Here is a 16,332-nt window from a genome sequence, read left to right as displayed (position 1 = left end):
CAAAACTGTTTAAGCGGTATGTTATTTAAGCTTTAACCACTCAAAGGCATTTGCTGGAGGGAAGTCGTTGAAATAAGTGCCGCCCTGGGTGACATGGATTAGCAATGATCTTTGTGGCACGCTTCCTTAGAGTGGACTCGATGGACTGGATGTTGCCCACTTGAACAGATGGTAGGTTACTGTATATGATCTTTTCACAACCTCTGATGATGTGCTGCAGAATGACCTTAGCCTGAGCAGAGGTACCATCAAACCAAACAGTTTCACATGAGGTCAGAATGGATTTGATGATGGCTGTGTGGAACAGCAACAGTTGATCCTGGGGAAGACTGAATTCCCTCAGCTAGTGCAAAAAGAACATTCTCTGATGGACTTTCTTGAAAATACATGTAATGTTTTCATCCCACTTAAGGTTTTGTGACAGCACAGTGTCCAGAATTTAAAATGATCTGCCATTCAAACAGCGGAGCCATTGTGAGTGAGTTTTTTGAATGCAAAAGTCTAGATTATTATGTCTACGCCAAACTCTCATATGAACAGTACATGGACTCATCGCTGTTTGAAATGAGGCCTGTTTATACAATACAATACAATACAGTTTATTTTTGTATAGCCCAAAATCACACAGGAAGTGCCGCAATGGGCTTTAACAGGCCTTGCTTCTTGACAGCCCCCCAGCCTTGACTCTCTAAGAAGACAAGGAAAAACTCCCAAAAAAAACCTTGTAGGTTAAAATGGAAGAAACCTTGGGAAAGGCAGTTCAAGAGAGACCCCTTTCCAGGTAGGTTGGGCATGCAGTGGGTGTCAAAAGAAGGGGGTCAATACAATACAATACACAGAACAGAACAAATCCTCAATACAGTATAAAATAACAAATCTTTTTTAAAAGTAAAAAAAAAAATTAAAATTTTAGAAGCATGGAGCAGAATTTAACAGTAGATGATTTCACATAATAAGATTTGGATATTTTTAGAGTCCTGGAGACCTCCATCAAGCTGCCTCCCCCATTTGGCCATTCCACGGCTGAAACAGTGCTGGGCCAGCCAATCCGATGAAAGGACCCCTCTTTCCCACAATTCCTGCAATCCTCCATCAGGGATGACTTTACCTTAGGCAGGCAAAACAACTTGGCAGGTGGGCCGTGGCACCAAGTGCCACATTTGAGTACCAAGAAGAGAAACAGAATAGGTGAGGGTTAGTATCTAATTATAACTATCATGTTACTTATGTTTTAGTGCTAATGACTAAGAACAGAGATGCAGTATGTACAGTTAATCAGCAGCTCTAGTCAGGATATGCTAAACTGAAGTAGTGAGTCTTCAGCCGGGATTTAAAAGCTGAGACCGAAGGGGCATCCCTTATAGTAGCAGGCAGACCATTCCACAGTTTAGGGGCCCTGTAACTAAAAGCTTGACCTCCCATTGTTATTTTATTAATCCTTGGAACCATAAGCAGACTGGCATCTTGAGATCTTAATGTGCGCTCTGGTTTGTAAAAGTCATGATAATTTAATGCTTTATATGTTAAAAGGATGATTTTGAAATCTGTCCTAAACTTAACCGGGAGCCAGTGTAAGGATTTAAGAACTGGAGTTATGTGTTTGTATTTTCTTGTTCTTGTAATAATTCTTGCAGCCGCATTTTGGATTAACTGGAGGAGGCTGTATAAAGAACAATTTGAACATCCAGTGAAAACCACATTGCAGTAGTCAATCCTACTAGAGATAAATGCATGAATTAATTTCTCAGAATCCTGTTTATTTAGAAAGCACCTTAATTTCCTAACATTTTTAAGATGGAAGAAACATGTTTTGGACAACTTTGTAATATGCGCTTTAAATGACATGCTAGTCAAAGATAACTCCTAGGCGGGCAGATTCAGTAAAATTAATTGGGATTCCAACTGAGTTAAATGATGACAAAATATTGTTATGATCAGCGATGTGATGTCATCTGTAAGTTTAAGTATGACAGATGAATCGCCCTCATTTGTTTATGGTTAGAGGTGTAGGGTTATGGACACAGCCCTGTGGTGCACCAGTACTAAGAGTTAAAGGGTCAGATAATTGTTTGCTGAACTGCATGTATTGTTTTCTGTCTGTAAGGAAATCTAAAATCCAATGGCAGATTGAACTAGGTGAACTAGTTTTTATTATCTAGTAGCTCTGGAATGATGGTATTGAAAACAGAGCCAAAGTCCACAGACAAGATCCTCACATATGTCCCAAATTCATTGCATCATCCATAGACTAGTTGGCTGTCTGTGCAAACTGAAATGGTTTCAGGAAGTCTTTTGTCACATTTTTGTTCTGTAAGGTAAGTGAAAGCTAAACCAGTTCTCATTTTTTACATGCAATTGTCTATTAACTTATTTGGAAACCAATAAGGTGATCTAAGTACTCGAGTTTTAAGGTCATACTTCCTAGTTCTAGGTAAGAATTTTGAAATATTGTGGGCTGCATACATTGCATATCATTAGACATTTAACATTCTGTTTTCATAATAGATTATGTGTAAACAATTCTATACACAAGCAAAACATGATTAAAATGATTTTATATACTGATCATTCAATGTTAAAGCCAGAAACCTGTGCAAGCTCCCTAAGCCTGTATTCAGACCAGCATGCAAAACTAATGTGAACTGTTCTGAAAATCATATAAAATTATGGTTCTTAAATTAAAAAAAATCTAATTTCCTTTCCTGGTAATGGTCCTCAAGTCCTTCACACATTTAAAAGCCATCACTATTAGACATAAATCTATGCAAAGGAAATATGCAATGACCGACATAATGCTGCAAAATCTACAGAACAATATAGAAGTGATATTGAACACAACTTGGGAGGGTGGTGTCATTTTACAATTCATCAAGGCCAAGAAGAAACAAAGTAACTTGAGAAACTCAATTTTAAATCTACTGCAGCAGTCAATGCTGATCCATATAACCAGGCAGGAGTCTAAATGCAAACTATATATGTATGACATCCTAGAAAGATGCAACACTGCCCTTTGACTATTCTTAAATACCTTTTGAAAATATTCTTTTGACAGACTTGAAAACAGTAGGTGACTTTCTGAATTAGACTATTTCTCAGATTTTTTTTTATATATTTGGAGCGCAGTACAGTGGAACCTCGGTTTGCGAGTAACTTGGTTTACGAGTGTTTTGCAAGACGAGCAAAAATGTTTAATAAATTTTCACTTGATAAACGAGCGAGGTCTTGCAGTACGAGTAGTATGTACTGTATACACTTTGTCTGCTGAGCGTCATGTGATCACAACTGAGCTGATGGTTCTTCTCTCTCTCTCTCACTGCGGGATTGTGGGCAATCGTCTCCTATTCTCCGTTTGAGTCGGCGTGCCTCACTCATATAGTCAACATTCGTACGAGCGTATAGTGTTTACTACAGCATTAGCATTGTGACTGTGTGCACGCGCGCGCTCATGTGTGTGTGTGCGCGTGTGTGTGTGCTGTGACGTGCGAGTCCCCGTCTTGCACCCTAAAACACAAAGCTGAGTCTCAGTACTTTAGCAACACAAGCTTTATTCAGCTTGAAACAGCAACAGCGCGGTTATTTATTGTAGCGGGATCTGCCGCTCTCCTATACACAGACACAGCAGTCAGGCAGGGCCCTGCGCATTTATAATGTTCCTTGTTCCTTGTATCACACATCGATGGCAGGCGATCTTTTCGGAATGGCTTTTACGGTGAACTGCTACAGCACTGCGATTGCTTTGGGACGCTCTTCTGTGTGTCATCCCGTTGGGTGCAATCCCACAAGAGTTTAGAAACTCACTCACACCAGCCATGATTCTTTTCAAAGGTAAAGTGCAAGTTAATTTGTTTTATGTATTTTTACTTTATATTTTGTATTAATCATTTTTATATGAATAGTTTTGGGTTGTGGAACAAATCATCTGAGTTTCCATTATTTCTTATGGGGAAATTCACTTTGATATACGAGTGCTTCGGACTACGAGCACGTTTCCGGAACGAATTATGCTCGCAAACCGAGGTTCCACTGTACATTCAAGTTCCTCAATGGCATACATTGTGTTGGAGGTGATGACTGAACTAGCAACCCTGCAGTGTAACATAGCCATTATATTACATTGTCAATCTAAACATTTGCAATGGATCTTTTTTTTTCCTGCTATGGGTCTGTAGAGTATTTTATATACACAGCATGCAATTATCAAGTTTTTATTTGAGTTTCATTAACTTGCAGTCAAAACATTAACTTCACTAGGCTGTAACTCGGTTTATTACTTGTGGCTGTCTTATGACATGACAATCTCAACACAATTTAATACAATGCAGGATGAAGGGGCACTAAGCCTATCACTTTAGCACAGGGTTGCATATCAGAAACACAGCACACTAGTCCATCCCAGGGATCAGTCTTGCAGTCATCCACAGTCATGCCGGGGCCAATATGGAATTGGAATTCATCCAAACCCGCATGTTTTTTGGGACGTGACCATGAGAAGAACATGCAGACATTCGGGCACAGGATTCAAACCCTCACTGTTGGGTCTGTGAGATGGCAACTCTGTCAAGTATGCCACCAACTTACAACCCCAACTCATACAATGTTGGGATAGTATGGAAATTGCAAATAAAAACAGAAATCTGTGATTTCAAAATTCACTTTGACTTGTAATCCATCATGAACAGTATAAAGACAAGATATTTAAGGTTTAGTCTTGTCAACTTCTTTTTTTCGCAAAAAATACATCCATTCTTGCCATAAAGGGCTTGCAGCACATTCCAAAAAAGTAGGTATGGGGCAATTTGTGGACGATAATAAGTTAAAAAGAAAAGTACAATGATGATGGTCAACAGGTGATTGTAATCATGTTTTAGTATAAAAGTTGCATTCAGGAAAAGTATAGTTCTTTTGTAGTAAAGATGAGCTGAGGATCACCAGTTTTCCCACAAATTAATGTTTCTTAAGGACAGATTGAAAGGGATTTGGATATTTCACCCTCAGCAGTGCATAGTAAAATTAAATGATTCAAGATATCTGGGGAAATTTAAGTGCATGAATGGTAAGTGCACAAGCCTAAGCTGACTGCCAGCATCTGTGTTGGGATGAGATGTGTCAGTGCCCTGGACAAGGGTAACTTGCACTCCTGTGAAGGCACCATTGATGCCAAAAAGTACACACAGATTTTGGAGCAATATATGCTGCCTTCAAGATGTCATTTCTTTCATGGATGCCCATGCATATTTCATATAGTGAGAGTCTTAACTTTTGCACAAGTTAAGTTAAAAAGAATGGGACAAAATTACACCTGAAACACTCAGTAAATCAGTGCTTTCAGTACCTAAATGTTTATTGAGTGTTGTGAGAAGGAGAGACAGTGTTACAAAGTGGCAAATTCTTTACTGTGCAAACTTTTGTTAGAACATGTTGCAAGTATTTAAATCGAAATAATATCTTTGAAAAAATACAATTCCTTAGTTGTAGCATCAAATAATGGGCTGTTATATTGTTTCCCAGTCAAAGATCAATTACTCTGATTTACTAATCACTGCTTTTGGTTTTTATTTGCATTTTCCATACCATTCCAACTTTTTCTGAGTTGGGGTTGTATAGGTTGTATGGGGTTGTATGAGTATTTGCTGATTTAGCCATTTACAATAGCTAACTGTAAGTTAGTCAATATCTTACAACAGTAAAGAATGCTTTATATTTTTATTATTGTTTAAAGTACTAGGGTGTTGTATCATGTTAGCCATTATGAATGTAGTGAGAAGTGAAGCAAAATGACACCTTTTATTGGCTAACTAAAAAGATTACAATATGCAAACTTTCTTCAGGCAAGATGTAATGGGCCTGAGTTGCCTCAAAAGTTTGCATATTGTAATCTTTTTAGTTAGCCAATAAAAGGTGTCATTTTGCTTCACTTCTCACTATTATTGTTTAAAGAAATGTATAGAATGACAAATGCATATACCTTACGGGAATCTAAAAATTGTCTCAGTAAATATCAATATAGGAAATAAATTAAAAGCACATTGTTATGAAATCAAATTGCTTTACAGTGTTGATAACAATTATGAAATTTGTGTTTCTTAGACATATGAGGTTTTTACAGTAGAGGGCACTGATTATTAACTACATGCTCTTTGCACAATATGGAGAGTCCAAATTTTGTAGACTCAAACTACACAAATTGAGCTTGCAAGAGTGTTTCACTATAAATTGTAAATTCATTAAGATCAAGGGGTTGTCTGTTAGCAGTGTTGAGGGTAATGTACACTGAGTGAAAGTGACAAGAGTAGTGAAAGGAGTAGTTGAATGTATGAGGCACTGTGGCTTGCTATGGACAAATGTTATAACTGATTGGATTTGACACATCAAAAAGAAAGGCTGCAGTGTTTCCAATTTCAGTAAGAATGAAAAAAAAAATGACAGAAAGAAAGTATGAATACCATGAGCTTCTGATTTTGTTACTTGTTTGTTGTGTTGTTTTGGATTGAAAAGCGTAAGTACTCTTAGAAAAATATGCTCTGTTTACCCTGTTTATAATTGATAAACTGAACACTTAAGACTAGATGTGCTGTTGGCTTTTAAAGAGTGTTACCTTTTTTCTGTATTTGCTCATAACCTCAGTGCTTCGCTCCAGTCTCTACTTTTACCTTTTGCCAGCCTTGTTTGTTGGCTGTGGCTTCCAAGTACCCCATGGCTTTGGGCGCTCCGTGAGCTCCTGTATTTCAATTACATAAACAGATACAGCTGGCTCTAATTCAACATGACCTTTCTGAATTCCATCTCTGCTGATGTAATCCTTATAATCATTTGCATTTGTGAAGGATGTATTGCGAGACAGTTCCCCAGCACTGCATCCTGTATAATCAGTATGTTTTGTAAGAAACATGTTCCACAAAAGTTACTATAATGAATCTGTAATGGTCTACTGTGCTGTCTAAAGTGAACGACAAGGCTCAGAACATGCGATTTCCTTCACTGAGGATTATATGAAACAGGTGGAGTGAAGAGGGCTCTGATACAGGCCTGTTAAAAACCTAAAAGCTCAACCACAGGACATGCCATTTTCATCACTATGGATTTTATTAATTAGACGGCAAGGATGGAAGAGCCTTCTACATCATGAAGACATCTGTTCAACAGCATTGACTGTAACAATAGTCTAGAAGTCTTCTATTCAGTGTAAAATAAAAGTTAAAGCATGCAAAATGCACTCTTCATTACCGTGGATTTTATTTGGGGTTTTGAGGATGGAGCATACGACTACATGCATAGAAACTTTAGTTGGATAAAAGAGGTCTTAGTGATTCCACTACTAATCTTCTATAGTACTTCAAATGAATGTCAAATCATCAAACATTCAGTTTTCATCATTGAAAATTTTGTGAGTAAGTGGGTCCAAGGAGGCCCTGATAAAAAGAGTCAATACAGTCGACCCCCGAAATTCACGGGGGTTACGTTCGTAGAGCGCCCGTGAATTGTGAAAAACTGCGAATTTTGGATGTGGTCAAAAAAATGCCTATTTTTATAGTTTAAACCCTAAATATGCCCCCAAAACACTTTAATTTCATTTCAAACTCAGCTTAATACATTACTCTAAAAAAAAGAATGTAAAGGTAAACCCATATACTGTACAGTACTGTACTTCTATGTCTCCCGCAGTGCTAGAATGTAAAATACCGATGATATCCCCTTATGTACTGTAATTCATGCAAGCACATTTTCTTTGGTATGCGTTGTTGTTTCCTTTGGTATAAGTAGAGTAAATACAGTAATAATTTAATTTAATAAAAATACAGTAAAATGTACAGGTACTCACCAATAATGAATGATATTGATTGAAGATGATGATGAATTAGCTGTGCAGTACGATGAAGGTATGTAATGAAGATAATGACTGCACAGCAAAGCAGAGGATTTACAGCTACTCAGGTGGCGCCTCTTCTTCAGGCACTTCAGGAGGAGTCGTATCTTCTGACGGGCCTTCTTCTGGTGGAGTTTCATGCTGGCCTTTTATGATAGGTTTGAGGAACATTGTAATGGGAAGTTGCTGTTGTTGTTTCTTCAAGGTGGCGAGGAGAGTTTTATATGTTCTCTCTACAGTACTAAAAAATTTATACAGTATTATATTTTATATGGAAGTTTAGCAGAATTTACGTTAATATTTATGTTACAAAATTAGTAAATTATATTGTTCTTAATAATTTAGTGTTAAAACAAATGAAAAATTATATATTGCCACGAAAAAGCCATAAAAAATTGTGGAGGATATTTGCGGTTTCCACAAGCAATTATTAGTTATGTTCTAAGGAAAAATTTGCGAACAACTGAGGCTGCAAACTCTGAACCGCGACTTCGTGGGGGTCGACTGTATATATTTATAGGGCCATTTTTGTGAAAGAAAGAAAGAAAGAAAGAAAGAAAGAAAGAAAGAAAGAAAGAAAGAAAGAAAGAAAGAAAGAAACTTTAGTTGTCTTATATATAATATAGTCTTATATAACACCTATAACAAGAATTATTTATATGTATACTACAGTTTGACAGTACCAGGTGTCGGTCATTGGCACAGTACTGTATATTGCACATGGCATCATTGTCTGTGAACATATGTGCTAGACCACCTCAGCCAAAGGGTCACACATTAAAGAGCCTGATAGCTGAGAGTAGAAATGACCCCACATTGAGTTCCTTGCAGCAACGCAGTTGTCCCGTAAATTAACCTTTCAGTTTCAGTCTGAACCCAGCATCTTTGAAAACATGATACAGTGATTTACAAAGATGGGCAGAATTTATTTGCCTTATGCAGTGTTTTGAAATATGAATGAAAAATCTATAAACTTTGAGTTTCCATCACTATGAAATCTGTGGATAAGTGGTAATGAAGAATATCCCCATAAGAGCCATTGAAATGCATTCATTGCTATATTAATTTCCAATTACAGCTAGCATAAGAACATGCTAGCAGGAACAAACCCAGGACAGGGTGCCATTCCATCACAGAGTGAACACATAACACACGCACTGTATTAAGGTAAATGACAAAATAACATAACATTTTGAAATCTGCATAAAGTAAATAAGAGTCACAGGATATAAGCAGAGCATACCTTGACATCATCAGGTACATGAAGAATAACAGCACTGAATGGGCTTCAAGTCTGAAGAAGGACCTACTCAAGCACATACTCATGCAACCAATTTAACATTATATATCTTCCTCTAAGGACATGAGAGACAACTTGGACAACCAGAGGGAAAACCTGCACTTACCAATATGCAAACTCCACACAGATGGGAACTGGGCACAAGATCCAAACTAAACACACTGGATTAGTGATTCTGAAGCACTAGCTACAACCAGAGAAGAGTCAAACTAGGAGAATTCATTTCCATCACTGTAGCTTTTGTGAGAGGCTGCCCACACTGTGCCGCTAGTAGTGAGGTCTACTACACACTACTTATCATCTTAGCACATTAGATAATTTGTGAATGCCTTCAAGAATGTTGTTTAAGTTTTGATTGTTTACTTGCCAAATGGGCCACAACAGTCAAACTGAATTTGAGTCATACCCTGGGTGGAGTTGTCACCTTCTTTTTGTGTATGCATACTCTGTTACCTCTCACATCTTAAAGACATGTATGATACATTAATTACTGGCTCTTATACAATATGGCTGGGTATGAGTTGGAGGATGTGTACTCTGCATAGAAATGATGTTCCTTTTTTTCTATTAGTTTCTGCTTTGCAGACAGTACTATTAATCAGTGTTCTAAGATCCGTTCAATGTACAGGTCCAGAATTTTTCTTTTTTTTTTTTTGCAAATTATATTTTGTCTATGTTCATATAAAAAGTGGCTTAATTAGTTTAGGAAGAACCAGTGCTAAAGGAATATTTTTAATTCCTCTTTCCAGACACACATATACTGTATCACACAACATTTTAACATGAAAGTGAAATGCTGAAAATGTAGTGTTATGTCAGCCACACACGATTAACTAATAGGAAATCAATACAATAATACACAAATGAGAAAATATTTATGTTCACTACATTAAATGCTGAGAAACTAGTTCTGGCTTATTAGGCCATCCTAATACTACATAATTACCAATTTTCAACTAATAGATTCTTTGATGCTTCATGGGCATCCTTAGGCTCTCTGAGGCTCATTAGGTACCTCATACCATTCATTTTTTAACCATCAGTGAGATTTTTTTTTTTTTCGGAAGTTGGATTCTGTCCCAGTGAGAAGTGTTTTAGAGACACTGTCATGGTTGGGTATCCTGTAGCTGTTTACCATCAGCATTTCTTTTAGATGGAGTCATTTCCTTTGATTGCCCATCATGCTTCACATTGTGTAATGTTCTCTGCACTGCCTGTGATCCCACTTTCTGATATGACTTTGAATAAGCTGTACTTTGTTATGGCCAGGAAGTTTCAACTAGGCTATCTGAGTGCAGATTTGCTTATCCAACTGTTCTGTAATTCCTGGATGTTCCAATGTTAAGATGAATTCTAAGCATTTTCAAAATATTTTGAAGAATTTACTTTCTTATTAGAAAGCAGTAAACCAAAACTATAACACCACAAAATTTGCAAAAGAGCAGTGGTGCAGTAAGTCGTATTAGAACCTTGCAGTGCTTGTATTAGGGTGCTATTACTGGCGTTTCCCCCATGACCCAAAAAATATACAATTTAAAGAAACTGGATTAAAAGATGTTAAAACTTGGCAGCAACAGTCAAATTCTTTTTTAGATATTTATCATCATCTGTCAAAAACGCACTGAGGAACAGCAACACAGTGAGAAAGTTTTGGGTGTTCTTTGACATACACTGAACATTATTTACAGTGCTAGTAAACACTCTCCAGACATTTGTATACAGTGAAAAGGGAGGTTGTCAGGGACTACAGTTGAAATGATACTACTATAATAAAACACACTATAGCTGTATACTGGAACTCAGGAATCAGGCTGTAAGATGCCTAGGTGACAGGTACACTGACATTGCTATCACTGCTTGTGACAATAAGCCACCATCGATAAGGGGGGGGGGGGCATTATTTACCTGTTCTGTGTAAAGATTCCCAAGGAAAATGTCTCCTGTCATACCAGTGTAAGTGTCAGAAACTGGGGGATGACGGAAAGCATGCAATTTAGGAGACTTTTTATCGGATATATTTCTTCGTGCTCCCCAGTATGTTTGTTAAACTGTGCAGGGGGTTGCCCGAACCTTTGCAAGAAGGCTGGGCTCCTTGAATGTGGGTATACTTTTGGTTGCTCTGGGGAGTTCTGCCTGAATGATTCCAGGGATATCCTAGGCTTTTCTTGACGCTGTAAGTGGGAGCTGAGCCTCCCCCAGACATAGTTCCAGACAGGGACTAAAAGGTCCTACTGAACAAATGTGAGGTGTACCTCAAGTTGGAAGGTCTAGTGGTGGCAAGAGGACAGCTGGCAGGATAACAAGAAGCCTGAGAAAAAAAAGGAAAAAATTACAATGGAAGAGCAAGAGTAAATAAGTTACAGTATGTTAAGGTAGGCAAGTGAGCCAGTCAACCTCCAGGCACTACACAGTCATAATGGAGAGAAATGAGTCATATACTATATTAGATAAATAGTCTCCCTGCTGGCATCAAACAGCATGGAGGACTCAAGACATGCTTCCCATCATCTGCCAGTACGTGGGACATTTAGTGGTGGTCCAGCAGTCATTTGCTCCTTTGCTTCATATGCAATATTGAACCACACTGTCCCTTATCAACTGTTCTGTTCTCACTGGCATTGACAATATTATTAGAGTACCTGCCACATGGGCATCTTAACAGATTGATACCTGTCTTTCACTATATAACAATTAGAGTCCCTGCTAGGCATCCTTTTACAACCGTTTAAACCATTTGTCCAGGTTTTGCTGTCTGCACCGTTAAATGAATACATTTAATGTATGAGACAAAGTTTTTAACTCTTTACAGTTATATCACCAAGTTAATATGTCACTATCTACCAAATGACTTTTCTTTCAAACGTTGCCTGGACCACACACATATACAAACACATATATAAAGAAGAAAAAAAGAAGGAACACACAAAAATCACAGACAGTAAAATAAATAAAGCCTGAGGCCCCATGCAGACGTAATTAAATAGCAGATTGCTTTGTCTGAGTGGTGTAGAATAGCTCTGCTTGTCCATCATAATTCACACTCCCTGTCTCCTTTGTCCATTTTATAATCATTTCTGGATCTTTTTCAGCCATACACAATGCACTCCTATTGTTGAATTGTACAATATTAGGCAAAAGGAAGCCTCACCAAGACTCACGATTGAAGGGTGTATACTCTATATATGCAAAATATCTATGACAGACAGGACTATTTTTTATATTCAAAAAATCCATGTGGTCAGTAAAGCAAAATTTTCAAAAAGTAAACATTTTCATCTGCGAGATTTGACCATGTTTTGTCTATAAATGCAATGTTAATCTTTTAATTAAACACCCAAAAATTTTGGAAAGATAAGAAATATGTTTAGTCACGAATGTCAAGTAATAACTTATCTAACAAAATTCTGCTCTTCCTGGACTGTTACCAGTAGTCATGTAGTAAGATTAATAACAAAGCAGTCGTAGGGAGGGACTGAAATAGGCAAAGGGCCGGTATAACCTTATTAGCAGTGTGGTCTAGTATTGAATCGTTAGCAAAACAAAATAGTTAAACTGTGAGAAATGTTAAAAATAAAATCAAAGACTTATATTTTATTATTGTCTCATTTGGTGCATGTGTGAATTCTGTATAGTGTCTCAATTTTTGCATGGGCCTTCTTCAGATGTTCTGTCTTTTCTTCCACATCCCAAATACCTGCTTATTTGGCACACTGGTGATTCATACCTGGTCAGATGTGAGTGAGTGAATGTGGATGTGTGGCTGAGTGTCCAGGCTTGGTTCAGCCAGGATACACTCTGCTCCCCAATGAGTCAATTCAGCAAATGAGTTGATTGTGTGATGATAAATGAAAATTAATGGAACACAGCATAATAAATACGCTTGTGCCAGTAATGTCGATTTTTCAAAATGAAAACTGGTTGCATACTTTTTGATATAATCAGAGTAAAGGCTTAGATGTTATGGACTATTGGATATTATATTGCATATTTTATCATATGCAAGCTACTGTGTTTTTAATTTTAGTTTTGTTTCTCATTCTGATGATTAAATATTTTCATAAATCCACAGCAAATGCTGATATCAGCCTAGAGATTCCTTTGCTCATGTGCTGGTATGAAGGTGGTTTATTTTCTTGTGTGACTCAGTGGTTTGCTGATATTAGCTGCCTTGGTCCTTTATGGGCAAATGAAGCCTCCAATGTGCAGAGAGACCAGGAGTTGCCAGAGGGAGTTTAAGCTCAGTGTTTCTGGAGCTAATGAGAAGTTGCTTATCACCTTAAAAGTTATTCAATGGCTCATACCGGGGTGACCACAGGGTGGGGATTAAGGCTCAGTATGCTTCCTAATACTGAGGGGAACACTGACAGGGCATAGAAGGAGAGCAAGAGATGAGAGGTGAGAAAGGAACTGTATTGATGGGAAAGAAGTCAAACCACTGCACCAGGTATATACATGAATTAGGCCCAGAGGGGCATCAGCTTTTGTTATTTTAGCTTTGTTTATTTGTACTTTGAATTCCTCCCTTTTGTGTATCCTTCAGTTATTTTTTTGTAATAAAGGAGCTATGTGTTGTACCTTTTGTTCTGCATGTAGAGAGCAGACCATTCTATAACACTGCTAATAAATAAGTTGAAACTGCCAAGTATCTTTTTGGGTCATAGGAGATTAGTCTGTTCTGAACAATCATCACATATATAGTATTCATGCCTTATGAATTTACCTTTTAATATTCTAAATCTACACACATTAATCTTATATATTCTTACTTAGAGAAAATATCCAGATCTGCTTCAGCTGATTTATGGGACATTTTAGTAAGTTCATGTTGTTTGTATATTTAAGGTCATAGGAATTTGCTGCCAGAAAGTGTGGCTGTCTTTCTTGCATTTGATCTTGAGTACTTTTCCACTGTTACAAATCGAGGCTCTTTTCCGCAATTATTTCTTCATGACAGCTTTTTGTAGACAGTGCTTTGCTTTGTCTTTTTGTTATGTAGCTTTCATAAGAACAATTATTTCTTGCTATTTTTTAATTTACTGCATTTTAAAAGTCAGGGGAGCAGCAATGTAATGCAATAGTCATGCTGCTTCCAGAAACCTCTAAGGACCAAAGTTCAATACCTTGCCCAGATGCAGTCTATGTGAATTTACATTTATTCCACATGTATTTCCCTGGTCTTTCACACAAAGGTACCAAGCAAAGACTCCAGATACTCATGACGCTGTTAAAGGACGAAGAAGATGGTTAAAGAAATGAGTAGATGGTAGCCACTTTGTGCTTACTTTACTAAAGAAAAACATGACAACTCAAACCTCTTTTATATTTATTTGTACATGACATGTTATATGGTTGCGGTGGGCTGGCGCCCTGCCCAGGGTTTGTTTCCTGCCTTGTGCCCTGTGTTAGCTGGGATTGGCTCCAGTAGACCCCTGTGACCCTGTAGTTAGGATATAGCAGGTTGGGTAATGGATGGATGGATGGATGCTATATGTACAGTGTCCATTTTAGGACATCCTCCTCCCTCCGAAAAAACTCCATCCTTCCTACTACCTTCGACAAAATATTCCTCCTCCCTGCGAGGAATCCCCAGTCACCCCTCCTCCCTCCTCTCTCCTCCCTCCTCCCTCCTCCATCCGCTCTCAGTTCTCCGCTGTCCGTTTTCCGCCATCCACCCTCCTATCTCCGTCATCCGCCTTCAGCTCTCCATCAAACCCCACACTCCCCCCCGCCCCCTCATCGACATTTTCGTTAATGAAGTGACGTAATACTTCAGCTCCACCTTCTTCACAAGTTCATTAACCAAATTATTTGTCAATTATATTTCACAGTAAGAATTTACAGCACGACTCAAACGTGGGAACGAAAGTAAATGACGTTAATTGTTGAGTGTCTTTTAATATTGTTTAAGCATACATATTAACACATGTGCAATTAAACGTGTGCATTTACGGTGTGATTTTTCAGGCTTAAAAGCTCGCCTTTTATTAAAAAGGTAAATGCAAACTTTTTTCATTCTGAAGAGCACAAACCACGCAAAAATGTCGGTACACCAGATAAATAAGCACAACATATTATCAGTTGTATTGTATGCTTACAATACATATAGAAATGTGTTAATCGTTAACTAATAGTATGGGATGGTGTTTTTCAACTCAGCTACAGATGCAGATGGACACCAGAACTGCTTTGAAAAATACGAACGCCTTAGGACCGATCTGGAATAAGGTAGCACAGCGCCTTGATTTAAACGATTCCATGTCTTGGTGGGTTTGCGTTGCTTGTTGTCAATATCTTTACACCTGTTTTTAAGGCTTATTGACTGAAAGGGGCTTTCGTGAAAAAAGTTAGGGCTTTGCTACAGGATACACCCTCCACAAGTTAAGGAAGTTAAAAATAAAGGTATATATTTCTGTTTTATTTAAACCTTTTAAGTTTGTATGCGGGCGGCATGGTTAATGAACTTGTGAAGAAGGTGGAGCTGAAGTATTACGTCACTTCATTAATGAAAATGTCGATGAGGGGGCGGGGGGAGTGTGGGGTTTGATGGAGAGCTGAAGGCGGATGACGGAGATAGGAGGGTGGATGGCGGAAAATGGACAGCGGAGAACTGAGAGCGGATGGAGGAGGGAGGAGGGAGGAGAGAGGAGGGAGGAGGGGTGACTGGGGATTCCTCGCAGGGAGGAGGAATATTTTGTCGAAGGTAGTAGGAAGGATGGAGTTTTTTCGGAGGGAGGAGGATGTCCTAAAATGGACACTGTAATATGGTCCTATTTTGTTCTCATTACCCCTGCAACACTAAAGTTCAGGTCAGTGCATTCAATGACTGGATGAATGGATTTAATAATTTGTAATAATTATTTTATTTATTTATTTGTGATAATTTTATGTTGATTATTATATTAAGGTGGCTTATTCAATAAAGCTTCCTACATTAGTTTTCCTTTGGTACAATGGACTTAACATACAGTATCTCACAAATATCAACATATTTACAAAAAAAATCTTTCAGCATATAGAAGGAGAACAAATATGACACATATGAATACAAATACACTCAAAATTGAATGTTCTGCAATGTAGCATAAACATTTTGACACAAACCATTAGTCCTTTTCAAAGAAAAATGAATGAATCCAGAGGTTGGGACTCACATTAATTCTGTTCTTCT

At 37.9% G+C, this 16,332-nt stretch overlaps 1 protein-coding gene across 1 annotated transcript in view; it reads left to right on the top strand.

Annotated features, from left to right (window-relative positions):
• LOC114661741 (voltage-dependent calcium channel subunit alpha-2/delta-1) overlaps window positions 1–16,332 on the top strand; it is a 754,616-nt gene that overhangs the window by 643,058 nt on the left and 95,226 nt on the right.

Source organism: Erpetoichthys calabaricus, chromosome 1 (genome assembly GCF_900747795.2).
Source record: "Erpetoichthys calabaricus chromosome 1, fErpCal1.3, whole genome shotgun sequence".
In the NCBI taxonomy this organism is placed as follows: Eukaryota; Metazoa; Chordata; class Cladistia; order Polypteriformes; family Polypteridae; genus Erpetoichthys; species Erpetoichthys calabaricus.
Note: the sequence above shows the minus strand (reverse complement) of the source record. Positions and strands in the feature narration are given on the sequence as shown.